General features: G+C 38.0%; 1 pseudogene; it reads right to left on the reverse strand.

The window, feature by feature from the left end:
* The window catches only part of LOC123972438, a 33701-nt pseudogene extending 18362 nt beyond the window's left edge, over window positions 1-15339 (reverse strand).
* Window positions 15340-15348: the final 9 nt, after the last annotated feature.

Raw genomic sequence — 15348 nt, forward strand, 5'->3', positions numbered from 1 at the left:
GGACCAGGAAACTCACAGACCAATCGCATGTGCTCCAATCGTCTCATGTGACGCTGCTCAGCCAATCAAATCTGTGCATACCGATGCTTGCGAGTCGAGTCCGCGAGATTCACCAGAGACGTTTTGGAAACACACCCGAATTGAGGAGACGAAAGATAAAAGAGATTTCACATGACTTTTAATCAAGAATGTACAGATTTTTACATGTACATTCCTCCCACGGGCAGTTCAAAACCAGAATATCTCATAGATCTCCAATATGCTAGCTGGAGCTCAGGTTTCTCACTGAACAACAGAAAGTAGGAAAGTGGTAGCTCTGTAAGAGGAAATGAAAGAGAAGAGGAGGCATTACAGCTGTTCATTTGTGTTTATTATAAAATTGGTTAAGACTACACTTCATCACTTCAAGCTACACTTTTTATTAAATATTTTCTAAAAATTAGGCACTTTAATTTAGTTTACTTAAATTTAGAATTTATTATTTGAATAGTTATTATTTATTATCCCTCCAGTTTGATTTGAAAACTGACTGAAATATTATTTGATTTGACAGTCCGTTGTTGACTAAAAACAAGTGTTGATACAACTATAGGTTATAGTACTGAATGATAACGCAAGTTCGTCGTTTTGATGTTCCGGACCTTTGCTTCAGGAAATTTTCTCTAACTGGACCTCTTTGAAATCTAATTGAATACACCTGCGCTATTATAATAGCAGGCGCACCTGGCTTTGAAAGGGAGATGACACTGATTGGTGTATTGCATGTTATGCCCTACACACCCATGACTTATTCACAGACTAAGTACGAATCTTTTGAACCACGCGCCCGGCGCCAACACAATTATTTATGCCGTCAAACTAGCAAAATTGGAGTTGGAAACGCCCCAAACGCAACTGCGCTTCACGCCGTGAAGGTGTTTTTGCCCCTTCGCCATTTTTCATCTCTGACGCACTGGCATTTGGGTTCTCCATCATGATAATATGCACGCTCACAGAGGGGATTCAGTCTAATGCGCAACTACCTGGTGTTTTATTAAAACTAACAAAAGCTGGTTGCTGTTTTGACACAGTGGAGTAGATCATATTTTATCACGTTCTCTTTTTTTGGCTTTATGTTCATTGCGTTTACATTTATTCATTTAGCTGATGCTTTTATCCAAAGCGACTTACAGCTGCTGTTCATGTCAGAGGTCGCGCGCTCAGGGACACATTGGCGTCATGTTTCCACAAAGCAGCTGTTTTATTTGCAAATTTGATTAAACCTGGGCAATAGTAATTAATAATAAAATATGATATGACTCTTAAGTCTTATTGGCTTGCATCTGCCATCAAGGCTAGTTTTGAAAATCACATCACATACGGTATGTATGGATAGAAGCTTCAGACACAATTATAATAATATAATATTCTGTGGCTACAAAGGTGCAAAACCCCTTTTCTTACTCAGAAATTTGTTCAAATGTCGGCAGTCTTGAGTAGACATAAAACTAACAAGACCATATCAGGTGTGATGAGTCTTTAAACACAGCAGGATGAACTCAGTGGAGTTCTGTTTTCTGAAGTGGCTCCAGGTGATCACAGCTGAGGGAGGTGCAGGGCGACACCTGCTGCTCATTTTCTGTAAATCCTTTTCGTGTGCTTGCTGTTGTTCGATGCCATCGATCTTTGTAATATTGACAACACTTTACTGTTCACAGCATTTACTAAAATAAGCCTTAATCTGTAATGCTAAATAACAGAAATACCTTTGTTTAATTCATCACATTGCATTGTCTTAAAGCAAAGAGGGAGAGCCACAGCAGGAATGGAAATTCTTTGGGAGAACCTTGATCAAGATAAGTGATGGAGCACACTATCCAATCAGAAGCAAGTCGTTGATGAAGTCCCACCCACCAATGAAAGGAAATATTGAGTAATAAATTCGTATTTTTGTTTTGATTAAAAAAAAACAAAAAAACAAAGTGAATGTTGTTTTTTTTCGTTTCGGGCCCAAAACTGAAAAAACGGGAAAACGACCCGTTTCTGATTTCTGCCTTTGTTAATTAAAACAAAAAAACAAACGGTTAAAACGTACCTTGGTCTGGTCTAGTCCCCGGAAACGTGGAATATACAGGACATAGAGGACGAATGAAAACAGGAATTAGCCGGTTTTAGGCATGGTGAAAAAGTTGACAGTCCAGCCTGTTGGATTTGAAAGTTTTTCCTGGAAAGGTAGGAATTGTATCCACGATGAGCTTTGATGTTAGATATGCTCCTCCCAACAACTCCTCCAACCTCTCTGCAAGTCTGTGTGTGGCACCTTGGGTATTTCAGTGGCTAAGGCCAGTTCTAGAACTGTTATTGTAGCCTATTACTTAAGATTAAAGGTGGCAGGTGACATTTCAAAATACAAAAATATAATGGAATATAATGCAATAATCAGCTTTTGGACAATGAACATTAGTTTCTTATATATTTCAATTGCATTGCATGTTTTCTTATTGTCCATTTCATTTGCTTTTCAGAACATTTTCAAAAAAAGCTTTTAAAAAAGTGATGGAGACATTCTGATACTGACCTGTCCCCAGCGTCCTCAGTGTAAATGGCACCTATCTGTCAATATTTTGAAATGTCCCGCCCCATCCTGGCTGTGATTGGTCGGTTCACCCAAACTGACATTGACAAGCTACTTTCTGCACACGGCTGCTTGAAAGGCACCAAGCTTCTCTTCTCCCTCTGACTGCATTATTAAAAAGATAGTATCTGATCACTCCCCGGGGCCAGATGGAATAACGCCTGACTTCTAAACATTTCTGGGAAGAAATCAAATTTTTACTTCTCCAGGCACTAAATGAATGTATCGACCAGAAGGAACTAATGACAACGATGAAACAAGGAATAAACCTGGAAAATACAAAAGGATTTTAGGCAATTGAAGACCTATAACTCTTCTGAATACTGATTATAAAATGTTCACTGCAGTCTTGGCAGCAAGATTAAAAGAAGGTTTATCTAAAATCATTAGCTCAACTCAATCAGGATTCCTCAAAGGTAAATCTATCCATAATAACATCCGCTTGGTTCTGGACCTTATTGATGGCCACCTAATTAATAATGATGGCTTTATATTATTCATGGTTTCTTTAAAGCCTTTGACTCGAACACACACTTATTTTTGACACTCTTAAACACTTTTGATTTGGCCATAGGTTTTTAGATATGATTATTATGCAGCATACAAACTTTAACAGTTTAACAGTGTGTCCCTCCCAGAGGGCATGTGCCCCAGATTCAATGTAGGAAGAGGCATAAGACAAGGATGTAGTATTTCCCATCTTTTAATTTTTTACGGTTTCTGAACTACTCGCTATCCTCAAAAAACTCAAACATCGAAGGACTAAACATAGATGGTAAAATGTTAACTATAAGTCAGCTAGCTGACGACACAACGCTTTTCACAAAGAACAAATTCTGTTGGCCTTAAAGACAGTAGAGTCATTTTCTCAAGCATCTGGTCTCTGTTTGAACCTCAACAAATGTGAAGTTATGAGTATCCACAACTGTCCCAATTCGTCACTTTTCAATATACCAGTCAAGAAAGATACTCGATACCTAGGAATTTTAATAACCAAATGTCCAAACACAAGTGAGAAAAGTAATATTCAAAATTGTACAGAGAAATGGAAGAAAGCAATAAACATTTGGCTACAAAGAGACATGTCTCTGTTTGGAAGAACACAACAAAAATGGAAAGTATATCCTGGCTGATTTACCCTGCATATTTGTTAGCTATATCTCCCAGGAAGATAAAATAAATCAACAAACTAAATTTCAACTTCATTTGGAAAAATAAACATTACAATAAAAAAGTAGTATAGAATTCTAAAAAAAAAAAAAATAGGAAGATGGTGGGATTAAAAGCAATAAATGTTGATATCATGAATGGTGTATTAAAAATGAAATGGCTACAATTGTTTCTAAAGAACAGTGAGGAGATCAGGTTCACTATACCTTCACTTCTGTTCAAGAAATTGGGTGACATTGATTTTTTTATTAAAATATCTAAAGTGCCTTTCACAAACGAGTCATACTGGAAAATTATTTACACACATAATTTTAGTCCACATAACGTTCTGCTATGGAACAATAGAGTCATATGGAGCAAAAGAAAATCCATATTCATGGACAACTGGATGGAGAAACAAATATGGTGGATTGTGCATTTGCTGGATGAAAGTGGTAATTTACTTAAATTGGATTAAGGATAAATATAAATTGGATTGCTCCTTGGAAAACTATTCTAAGGTGACACAAAACATTCCAATGGCTCTTATTCAGTTAATTAAAAACAATCTAGAAAACACACTGACACCCAAATTACAGAATGTAAAGATAAGCCAGGTTGATTTTCTAAACCAAAAATGTAACAATGTATTCCAGAGGCAACATTTGTTAAATACAATGTTCCCTGGCCTAACGAGGAGGACTCCAAACCTTGTAAATTATTTTTAAAATTTGCTCAGTCCTGGTACTCCTGGACCTTAGCGCTGCTTTTGACACCATTGATCACAACATCATGTTAGACTGACTGAGGCACTGGGTGGGGATCTCTGGTACTGCCCTAGAATGGTTTTCATCCTACCTGTCAAATAGGAAGTTTTGCGTTTCTGTAAACAACTATGTCTCCTCATTCTGTCCAGTTAAATATGGTGTGCCTCAGGGGTCGGTCTTAGGACCCATTTTGTTTTCCTTGTATCTGCTTCCCCTCGGACATTTCTTTTCATATTTATGCTGATGACACACAAATATACTTGCCCGTCAGATCCCCAGACCCTGGAATGCTGAGTTCACTTAACAACTGCCTTTGTGAAGTTAAAAAATGGATGTCAAATAATTTCCTCCAGCTAAACTCAGACAAAACAGAAATCCTGGTCATCGGGTCCCAGCTGGAACAGCCTGCCCGAGGAAATCAGGTCGGCTGAGTCAGTGAACTGTTTTAAGTCCCTTCTTAAAACATACTTTTATAGGAGAGCCTTTCCCGATCTTATTTGACTTTATTTTATCCCTTTTATTTTATTGTATTTTACTAATTTTATATTAATCTGTATTTTAGTCTTTTCAATGTTTTCATGCTCTTATCTTGTTTTTTTTGTATTATTCTTTACACTTGTTAAAGAACTTTGTAACTTGTTTTTGAAAAGTGCTCTACAAATAAGGATTATTATTATTATTATTATTATTATAGTAAAGAAGAATCCATAGAAGTTCATTTTGCAGTGCTCTTTAATTTTCAGCAATAATTCCTGACATTCGTTTAAGTGATGTTTTTAACCAATGCTTTATTCCCAAAACTTCTTATACTCCTCCAGAAATGTTATCCTGTGCTACTTGATTAATTTCCCAGCTCGAATGTAATGTTAAATAACTAATTTCCCCAGCTCTTGAGCAAATGATTGTTTTAAAGAAATAATCAACGTGATCGTCAGTCTCCTCTCGTGGAACAAGAGTCCCCCAAGAGGACAAACTAAGTATTACATGCCATTGTTCTGAAATGCTGCCCCTGCTGTTTAATGTATTACTCTGAATTTCATTGTTCATAATACGATGCCATGTTCGTGTAACTTGCTTATATATATATATATTTAAGTACGAATGTTTAACAGCCAATATTATCCAGGAAGCTAGCTTTCTGTTATGGCAGAAAATTGTGTCCTCTTACATTTAATCTACTATCTATGATCTTAAAATAATATCATTATTATTACTATTCTCTTTAACTTTATAGATATATGTATTGTGTTTTTATCCTTAACCTTTTCTTCTTCTATACTTTCTTATGTTAGTCTGTCCACATTTACTAGGGTTTAGGTCAGAGCTGTGAGATTGTTTTGGTGTTTACCCCCTCTTGTTGTTTCTCTCCTCTCCTGGAATGTTCATTCAAGGCCGAGAGAGGATCTGTGTTCGCCAAAACATAGAAACCTAGACTGTGTAAATGATTATGCATCGCTTTGCTTGGGGCCAGACGCCCGAAACTGCCCTTGGCGGCAGGTCTCTGGACCAGCTATATTTGTGTTGTAGTGGTTCTCTGTTTATTCTCTTTAGTTAAATAAATTCTTCAAAGACAACGGTTGGTTGTAACTCAATTATTTGCTCAACCCCTCAACGACTTAGTTTAACAACTGACAATTGTTTTCCCTTTTTATCAAATGCTTAAAACTAAGAACAGTATAACTGTTTGACATCTATGGTTCCATTGTGGAGAGGTATTTGATTAAAATACCTGCATATAGTCTTTAGGATCATATTAAAAGTTAGTATTTGTATTAAAAATCATGTATGCTACACAATTTCAGAAGGAAAGTTCCATCGTCAACCGCTTATCCTGCGTACAGGGTCGCTGGAGCCAATCCCAGCTGACATCCGCATAGTCCGCATGTCTTTGGATGGTGGGAGGAAGCCGGAGCACCCAGAGAGAACCCACACACATGCAAACTCCACACAGAAAGGCCAGGGAAACCGGGGTTTGAACCCACGTCCTTCTCGCTGTGGGGCTCTGCACCACCGTGCCGCCCAGAAATTGTGTATTGTTTTTATTAAATATAGTACATCATAGTACACAGCATGCAGTAGTTCTTGAATTCCATTTTGCACATGGCTAATTACTGACCGAAATAAAAAAATACCCCTCAAATAAATGTATAAAAGATACCTACCTACCTTTAGCATTTTATAAAACACTAAAAATCCCAGTCTGCTCTGAATGGTCAGCTGGTCCACTCTGTTGTGATTGGTCAACTGCTTCGTAGGTGTGTTGGGGAAAGTCTAGCTAGTTTCTGACAGGACTCATTAAAGTTATGACTTACTTGATACTCTGCCGATCAGTCGCATTGGCCTGAGCGCCGTACAGATTGGTAAGCGGATGCCAAAAGTAGCCAGAATAAAATCCAACATCCTGAAGGGACAGTTGCAGACAGAAACAGGGAGATGAGTCTTATTTTTCAGAAATTGTATAACACACATTCTAATATTGAATATAAAAACATAAGAGGTTGATGGTTCAAACACTTTTTTGAGGAATGCCTTTTCTAAAATATAGTCAAAACTTCAGGCCAGTTCGACCAAAGCTGTCCAAACTTTATAGTTTTTCCGGTTAGAAAGTCAGAGTCCCGCTTAAAACTGAGAAATTAAATATGATGCTTTCCTAAGGTGACCAAGGAAACGCAGAGTGATTTGTCCGCGTGAGCCATAGGCATTGTGGGATACTAACGTTGCCAAGTTGATGAAGAAGTCAAACTTGTTCCAGTTGTTGCTCAAGTAACTTCGTTCATGGCCCATGACTCCCAGGGCCGCCATATTGATGAGCATTTCCACCATAAAGAAAGCAAAAAATAAATCATCCAATACCTGGCCAAACAAGATAAAAGAAAAAATGTACCATTAAACATACAGCAGAAACAACAATGGTGACAAAGTACTATTGTTACTAATAGAGAAGCACATTTTGATTATCTTTAGCCTTTTATGTTAATAATTTAGCTGGTCTCAAATGTGACGTGATATTGCCACTTTTTCTTTGTCTCTTTATTTATAGATACACCATGTAGCCAATGAAAGATCACAGAACAGGTATCTGGACATACTGCAGAAATAGAAACTGAGGTAAACAGTTTGAAACAGTTTCGAAAGGTGTGTTTTCCTAAGAGGACGGAAATGCAGATCAAAACAGGATCATCAGTGTGGACACGATTCCCAACCACGTGGAGGAAGAGGTTAAGGTTATAACACACTGGATGAGAGATCATATTCATTCATATAATTCATCAACAAAGGAGGATTACATTCTAGAAAAACCTAAGGGGATTAATGATGGCCGATTTTCTACAGTGTCGTAAAGTTTTAATCTGTCAGTCAGACTGGTGAGAAAAAGATGCCTGTGAATCCTTTAGATACACTCAGAAATATTTTAATAGTATGATATGTAATAAAGCTTGAAATTTCTATGTATTATTATTATTATTATTATTATTACTACTACACATACATTTTCGGCATTTTTAGACTCCTAGCAGTAAAAAAGGATATGGTGTGTGGGTCATTTGCAGACACCAGTTACGGGGTATTGTTGTTTGTTTCAAGCAGTGAAAAACCACAGGGGACAAGTCGGGGTAGGGTTGCTCCTCCTCCTTGGAGACACAGTTTGAATTGGGAACTTTTTCTGGGACAGTGAGCGCCACCTCCCCCGGCTCCTCCTTCTGTCCCTCAGAATCAGTCATGAGTACGTTTTCTCTGAAGGGAGGGCAAAGTCTTAGATAGAGGTGAAGAGAGGATAATACGACACTACAAAAATACTTCATTACAAGAAAGAAGTCCTTAGTTAATAGCCTAAGTATCAAAAGTAAAACTACTCTTCTGCAGAAACTTCCCCTGTGTTTATTACTTATACATTAATGTGTAAGCTACATTTCAGGGTTTACTGGTGAAGGTGGAACTAATTTGCACCATTTAGTGTACTGTAATACTGTAAACGTTATGTTTTTGCATATGCAGACTGGCATACCTGACAACATTTAAGATTGGAAATAAGAGATTTTGTTCAGTAGTGGGGGAATGGGACAGGACTTGAAAAAAATGTTCAGTTCAACTCTGAATAAACAACAGGTAACGTTACAGTGATTTAATAACTTGAAGTTACTGTAAGCTAAAATAACATTAGCTCCTTAGATGCTACAAGGTAACTAGCCTTTGATAGTTCTGTCACCTGATACACATGAATAGCATATCCAAAAATAAGAAACTCAGCCCAAATCTTTAACAAATGATGAAAGTTTGTTCAGGTTAAATTCACCAGTGACTTAGCCAAGTTGAAGTAAAGTTAGCGTCAGGTGGCTAAGTGTTAGCTAGCGGTTTAAAATATAACGTAAGAGCTTTAGAACGTTGGACAAACAAAACAATAATCAGCCGTTTATTCAGTTCAAACGTTACAGGCTGTTAATTAAAACAAGGAGATCAATGACTTTTGGATAACGTTAATCTTCATCAAAGTTAATGTGTTAATCTGTGACCTGTTAGACTCTTGGGCCCTCTTTAACGTTAACGTTAGTGTTAACTAACTGTAAAACACCAAAGGGTCGACTACAGAGGCTGACTGGTTAAGGTGTTAGTGCCCCAACGTTAATTTACAGACGGACTGAGTTTAACGTTGGCCAAACACATAAGTTAGCACCACTGTCAAAATGTATGACCTTCTTTTTTACTACGGATCAATTTTGCGTCCCCACAGCTAAATGATCAAAATGTGTTTAGCTAACATTAGACTCTTAAGGTAACATTAGCGATAACATTAAGTTAGTTAACGTTAGTTATTGTTAAGTCCACTTATTTAACCTAACATCAGGCCATGATAATCAATGCAATGTTAACCTCTCAAATAGCATTTTAGAGGAAAAAACAGCAATTAACTAACGTTACATGAAACGTTACAGTATTTACCAGAGGAAAAAGAGGATAACTTGGCTGTGGTCACACTGTTGACCACTTGGTATCACCTTTCAGAAGTATTACCTTTCCTAGCTAGCTAACATTAACAGGGAAGACGTGTGTTTTTGCAGAGTAAACATTAAAATGATCAATTATCAACAGTTTCAACCGTCACATTCTAGAAGTCCCGAAGAAGATTAAACAATATTTGTTTATTTGTTAGGCTCCCCACATTGAAAAAAACATATTACACATTATACTGTCCACACAAATCAACACATTGAGATTAATTAATATGCATGAGTAAAATATAGATTTATAGAATTATAAATAGACCGGATCTGAATTAGCTTAAAACCCAAAATGAATTGATTCCTCTCATGATGTGTGTTACCCAGAAAATGCAAAACCTTTACTTACAATGCAAATTAACTCTATATAACTCCCTCCCTCCCACTCACTCACATATGGACACACCTTCATATGTTTCCCATGTCTACCCACCAGATGTGTTACACAGCTGTGTAAGGCAACAGGCTGATCACAGATATGATCTCTCGCTGAGGGTGGACTGGGACAGATGAATCCATTCTGAAAATGTGTAGAAACTTACTTACTAACTTACTAAAGAAGAATCAAAATCAGAAACCTTTTTGCCAACAAGGTTTTACACATCCAAGGAATTTTCTTTTGTATCTTGGTACATAACAAAAACTGTAGTATGTAGAAAACAAGTACTGAAGGTCAAGAGAATATTAAAGGATATGTACTAATAGCAAAGTCTAGTTTGTGCAGGGATGTGCAGTGTGAGAGTCAGGTAAACTATGGACTATGATTCTTTTTTAATAAAGGTTAAAAGTCTTTGTCCGTTATGTTTAAAGCCAGTGATTTAAATCCTCAAATGATGAATTGTCTTCAGATCGAAAGGCTTGGAAGACTTTCCAAAAATGCAGAAGCAGCAAGTCTCTGGATTCAAGCTCTCTAAGAAACATGTTGAAAAAAAGTGTTTACAAATAAAGAAGACTGGCATAGTGATGCATGGTGTAGAAAAGATGGTGGAACTTTGTTATATCTGAAAAATGTTTTTTATTTTTTATGTACTTTGTACAAAGTCTCTTTCAACCACAAGGTGGCAGCATTTATCAAATTATGTCCACTGTCGTCCTGCAGCTCTGTGTGTGTTACCTCTTGCTCTGCAGAGGACCTTCTCTTCAGGACCTGTATGCCTCCAGGAATCTGAGGCATGCAGGAAAGATTGCATCTGACCCCTCCCATCCCGGACACAAACTGTTTCAGTCTGCCCCCTCTGGCAGGAGGCTGCGGCCCATCAGGACCAAAACCTGAAACAAACAATTGTTATATACTAAACAAGATATTTGAAAGCTTGAACATTGCCTTCGTCTCTTTTGTCCCGGATTGAATGTGCCCCTCTGACAAAACAACTGGCCCCAGCCTGGTCCCCTCAATAAAATTGGTCTAGAACGGCCACTGGTCTCTAAGAAAAATGTTTTAGCAGCATATTAGGATAGATAAACATTTTAAGCCTGAAGCTACACTTCCTTAAACCAATTTCTTATAGATATATCGTAAAAGAAGATAAAATGAAAAAAAGACAACCACACATAAATTACATTTTTATTTTAAATATTCAATTTTCAAATTTGGGCTGTCAGGTTACTATTTAGTATTTCGTAGAGTAGAGTATTTCATATTATATTAAGCATGTTATAAATATATTATATAAATATGCAAATGTGTGCACCTAAAAATGGTTAGATGGAGATTGTTTATGAACCTTACATTATTAAAATAAAATAAAACTGATCCTGCACTGGGAATATTTGCATGTTGCAGCAGTTTCAGAAACAGTGAATAAATGATAAAAAATTTAGAAAGATAGGACAAAAATGAAAATAAACAATAAAATTAAGATTAATTAAGATAAAAATTAAAAAGCTATTTACAGAATAGGCCTATACAAATTTCACATTTTGAAATGAATTTAAATTTGTTTTAGTAAGAACAGTATGAGTGATCTGCATTTTGAGTGCTTTTTAATGACACCTACTACACTGACTTCGTTAGGAGACAGGCCAAAATAAATATCAGCCGCTCTCTTAATATAAGCATGCAGCTTCCTTATCTAGTCCAAGGAGTAGACTTAATAATGTGATCTGTACCTGTGGTCTAGTCTTCTCCCCAATTATCTCTGCCTCCTCCTGCATTATCCGAACAAAGCGCATGGCATATGGCATGAGATTTTATCAGCTGACCTGAGACTAATGTTTCTAATAGAGATGCCCAGAAACGCCTTCTCAAACATCTGCTGTTATCAGACCTCTGTCTTTCTGACCGACACTATTGGCATATTCTGTTGGTATAATATGACATCAACAAGTTTTAATAAATGCTGCAACACAGAGAAAGTCACCACATTAGCAGTGGGACAAAAGAAACACTTGTGGTCACTGTAGCGGACAGGAACTCCTGAGACGGCACAACACGACATATTTTTATACTAAAAAATGTCAGCGTGTGTTAAAGTTAATCCACACCTACCAGCCAATGGGATCACTCCAAAGTGACCGAGTTATTTGATAGGATGACTTGCGGGGTTGTTTTAAAAAGTGAGATGTTTTCAGTAGTTCAGTAGTTTTTATTTAATGCACAGCATGAGGTCAGTTGATGAGCAAGAGATATTCATGGGACATCAAGTCCCCATTTCCTTATTAAAGAAACTGTGCTAACCCTTTATTTTATGGGTCTGTGATTTCCTAATAATTTTCTGGGAAATGTTCTGAAAATAAAGTTTGGTTCTAATTATAGGGAAGATAGAGACAGTGTTGGCAACTTCTAATTAATTTATTTCACTTAGGTGCTAGTGTAACATAAGCAGTGTTTAGTCAGTGGACAACAAGTCAGCTAAACAATTTGTCTACAGGGAGCATACAATTTAACATATATGAAGTGCATATATGAATAATGAATAATTACATTTGATTAAAATGGAGCAGTTCTTTCAATGAAACTTCTCAGGGAATCATTTGGGGAATCGTTAGTAAATTACAGACCCATAAAACAAAGCATTACAATAATGTTGTATCCTAACTTTTGCTCTACCGTTTAGTTTCCAATTGTCAGTTTATTATAATTTCTGTGGTTTTGAAGTAAGAATGATTTTGTAATGTTGTCTCCAGTGTGCGTGCCAGTCCCTCTTCCTTTCTGAATCTTACTTTCCTGGGTCTCTCCGTTGTACCTCATCAGTTTCGTGGTTATGGCTCAGTTTGTGCTGGTGAACCTGGTGGTCGCATCGATCATGCAAGCGCTGGAGGACATCAAAGAGGTACAGTTGCAGTACATACATCCGTTCTTTGGTTAGAACAGAAGGACTGTGCTGTGGGAGGAAACATAACAAGAACAAAATAATAATAAACAAAGCTCTGATTTCTAACTTTGACATTGTCGTACCAATGGAAGAAGAATATTTGTATATCTCACAACCAACCTACTGACTGCTGTCTTCTCCCAAAGGAGGAAGGCCGGCTGTCTCCAGGGGAGAACAACAGACCCAGCTCCTGCCAGGTCAATGCAGAGGGATCCTCGGAGTCATGAAGATTTACTTGTTTTAAGGAGTAATTTATAGATTCGATTTATTGCCACGCGTTTGTTTAGATGACAGTTGCTTTTATTGCTTTATTTTCATGTTTAGGTTCAGTAAACTGTGTATAGATGTTGTTTCCTTTGTATAAATTTCTGAAATTATTTTTTGAATAAATGTATCCAACTTTACACCTCAACAACTGTTTTAACATTTTTATCCACTATTTTGTTGTTTGAAGAAGTGATGTAAACTGGTTACACCAGGAGTTTTCAAACACCTCTAGAAAGTGCCTCCTAAGAAGGCAGAGGTACACAGGGAAAAAAAACAGGAAAATGAAAAGCAATCCTTGAGAAAAAACTTATTTTAATAAATAAACTCTGGTGTTATTTAAAATATTTAAATCCTGAACACATAATATGTTGCCGAGGACTGAGGTCCACTTCTTTTAAGGGTTGGTGGGTGTTGCTGGACCGTTTGTGAACAAGTAACAAATATAGAGCAGGGAAACATGGAACAGCTGTCATGCGCAGAACCGCTAAATAGCACATCTCGATAGCATAAATCGACAGAATACCGGCCAGCTACGCCAATTTTGAGCTTCAAAACATATTACTTGACGAAGCCACCCCGCTGATTTGAATGGAGAGCAGTGAAGCCAGTTTTGGACCAATAAAATACTACCAAAGGGCCACTTCCTGTGCATGATCGCGTAGCATAACCGCGGTTTAATGACGTAGAAGTGCAGAAACACCGTAATTCTGGTAGCTGTAGAAATGCGCCCACAAAACGTTTCATTGCTCAGTGTGTTTGACCCGTCTCGTTACTGTTTAATCAGCCCACCTACAAGGTTCACCTGTCAAACACCAAAGCAGATGATTGCTCTGATAGTTTGTTTTTGATTGCCGAGAGTTTATAATCTAAGCAATAGGGTTACATCTCTCATGTGCAACGGGGAGTCACAGGGTTGTGACATCATTTTTGGGCCTACATGGATCCCTCCATGCAGGCTTAGGTCGGCTTCACTGTCCGATCTCTGATCTCTGGCTTACCCCCTTGCTTCAAAACCAACGGGTGACGTCACAAACGCTACGTCCATTTTCATATACAGTCTACGTTGCTGCCACAAATCACGGAAAACTCAAAAACAACAATGTTTGCAGAGATTTTTTACATTTTGCAAGCTTACAAATCTTAGTTTTTTGAGTTTTCAAAATGTTGAATCATGGCGGGATATTAATCCCATACAGACACAGACTGCACAAGATGTAAAAAATCTTTTGCCACTGGGTTTTCAGGACAACACACATGAACATTAAAATCCCCAACAATGAGGACACGATCGTATTTACAGACAAGTCATTTACAAAGTCCTTATTGTATTTGGGAGGCCGGTAGACCACTGCACACAACACTGTGTGATATAAGCTCAGCTCAAAGCTGGTGACCGAGGATGATGGCAACAATTGCTTACATTTATAGACATTCTTATAACAGTTGCTATACCTCCTCCTCTGCCCGACGTCCGAGGGGAGTTCAAACAGCAAGAGTCATGCGGTAAGAGTTCAGAAAAGGCACTGGACTCACCAACACTCAGCCATGTCTCAGTCACACAGAGAAAATCCAATCCCCGGGACGTGAAGAAATCCTCAAGGTTCAAAGTTTTGTTTGCTAGCGATCTAGCGTTTATCAGGCCAATCCTGACAGGAACAGGCGGGTCTGCAGCGCTGATTTTCTGAGGAACCCGACACAGAGGCCGCAGGTTCCGCAGATTTTCCCCGCGCCAGCGGGGGCCAGTAGAGCAGGGGCCGCATGGCTGGAACAGAGAAACGAAGATCCAGAAGTGTCTGGCGATCGTACACCAATATTGAATCAACGTTTTGAACAGCAATTCATAGTTTTCAGTCACGTGACATGCACAGTGACCTGGAGGGCAAAACAACGGACCAACATAGCGGCTCACACCGCGACTCCCCCGTAGAGACGCAGCAGTCAAATTTTATTTGGATCACCTTTCAACTTAACAAAAAGAAAGATATGAACACAAACTGCAAGTGTTTTTCATATCTGATCCATACAACGTTACAGCATCCGCTGCCGTATTTCTACTGCCAGGTTCCGGCCACCGCTCGGACTGCGGAAATGTTTACTTTTACCTTCTGGGGAATCCCTCACCTAACATAGCTCAGGCTTGTCTTCTCGATTAGTAAAAGCACAAACAAGCATCCAGCATTTTGGCAACGCAAAAAGTAAAGCTGATGATACACAGAGCAACTTATAGAGCAATCGTGCAG

Source organism: Micropterus dolomieu, linkage group LG06, assembly GCF_021292245.1.
Source record: "Micropterus dolomieu isolate WLL.071019.BEF.003 ecotype Adirondacks linkage group LG06, ASM2129224v1, whole genome shotgun sequence".
Lineage (NCBI taxonomy): Eukaryota > Metazoa > Chordata > Actinopteri > Centrarchiformes > Centrarchidae > Micropterus > Micropterus dolomieu.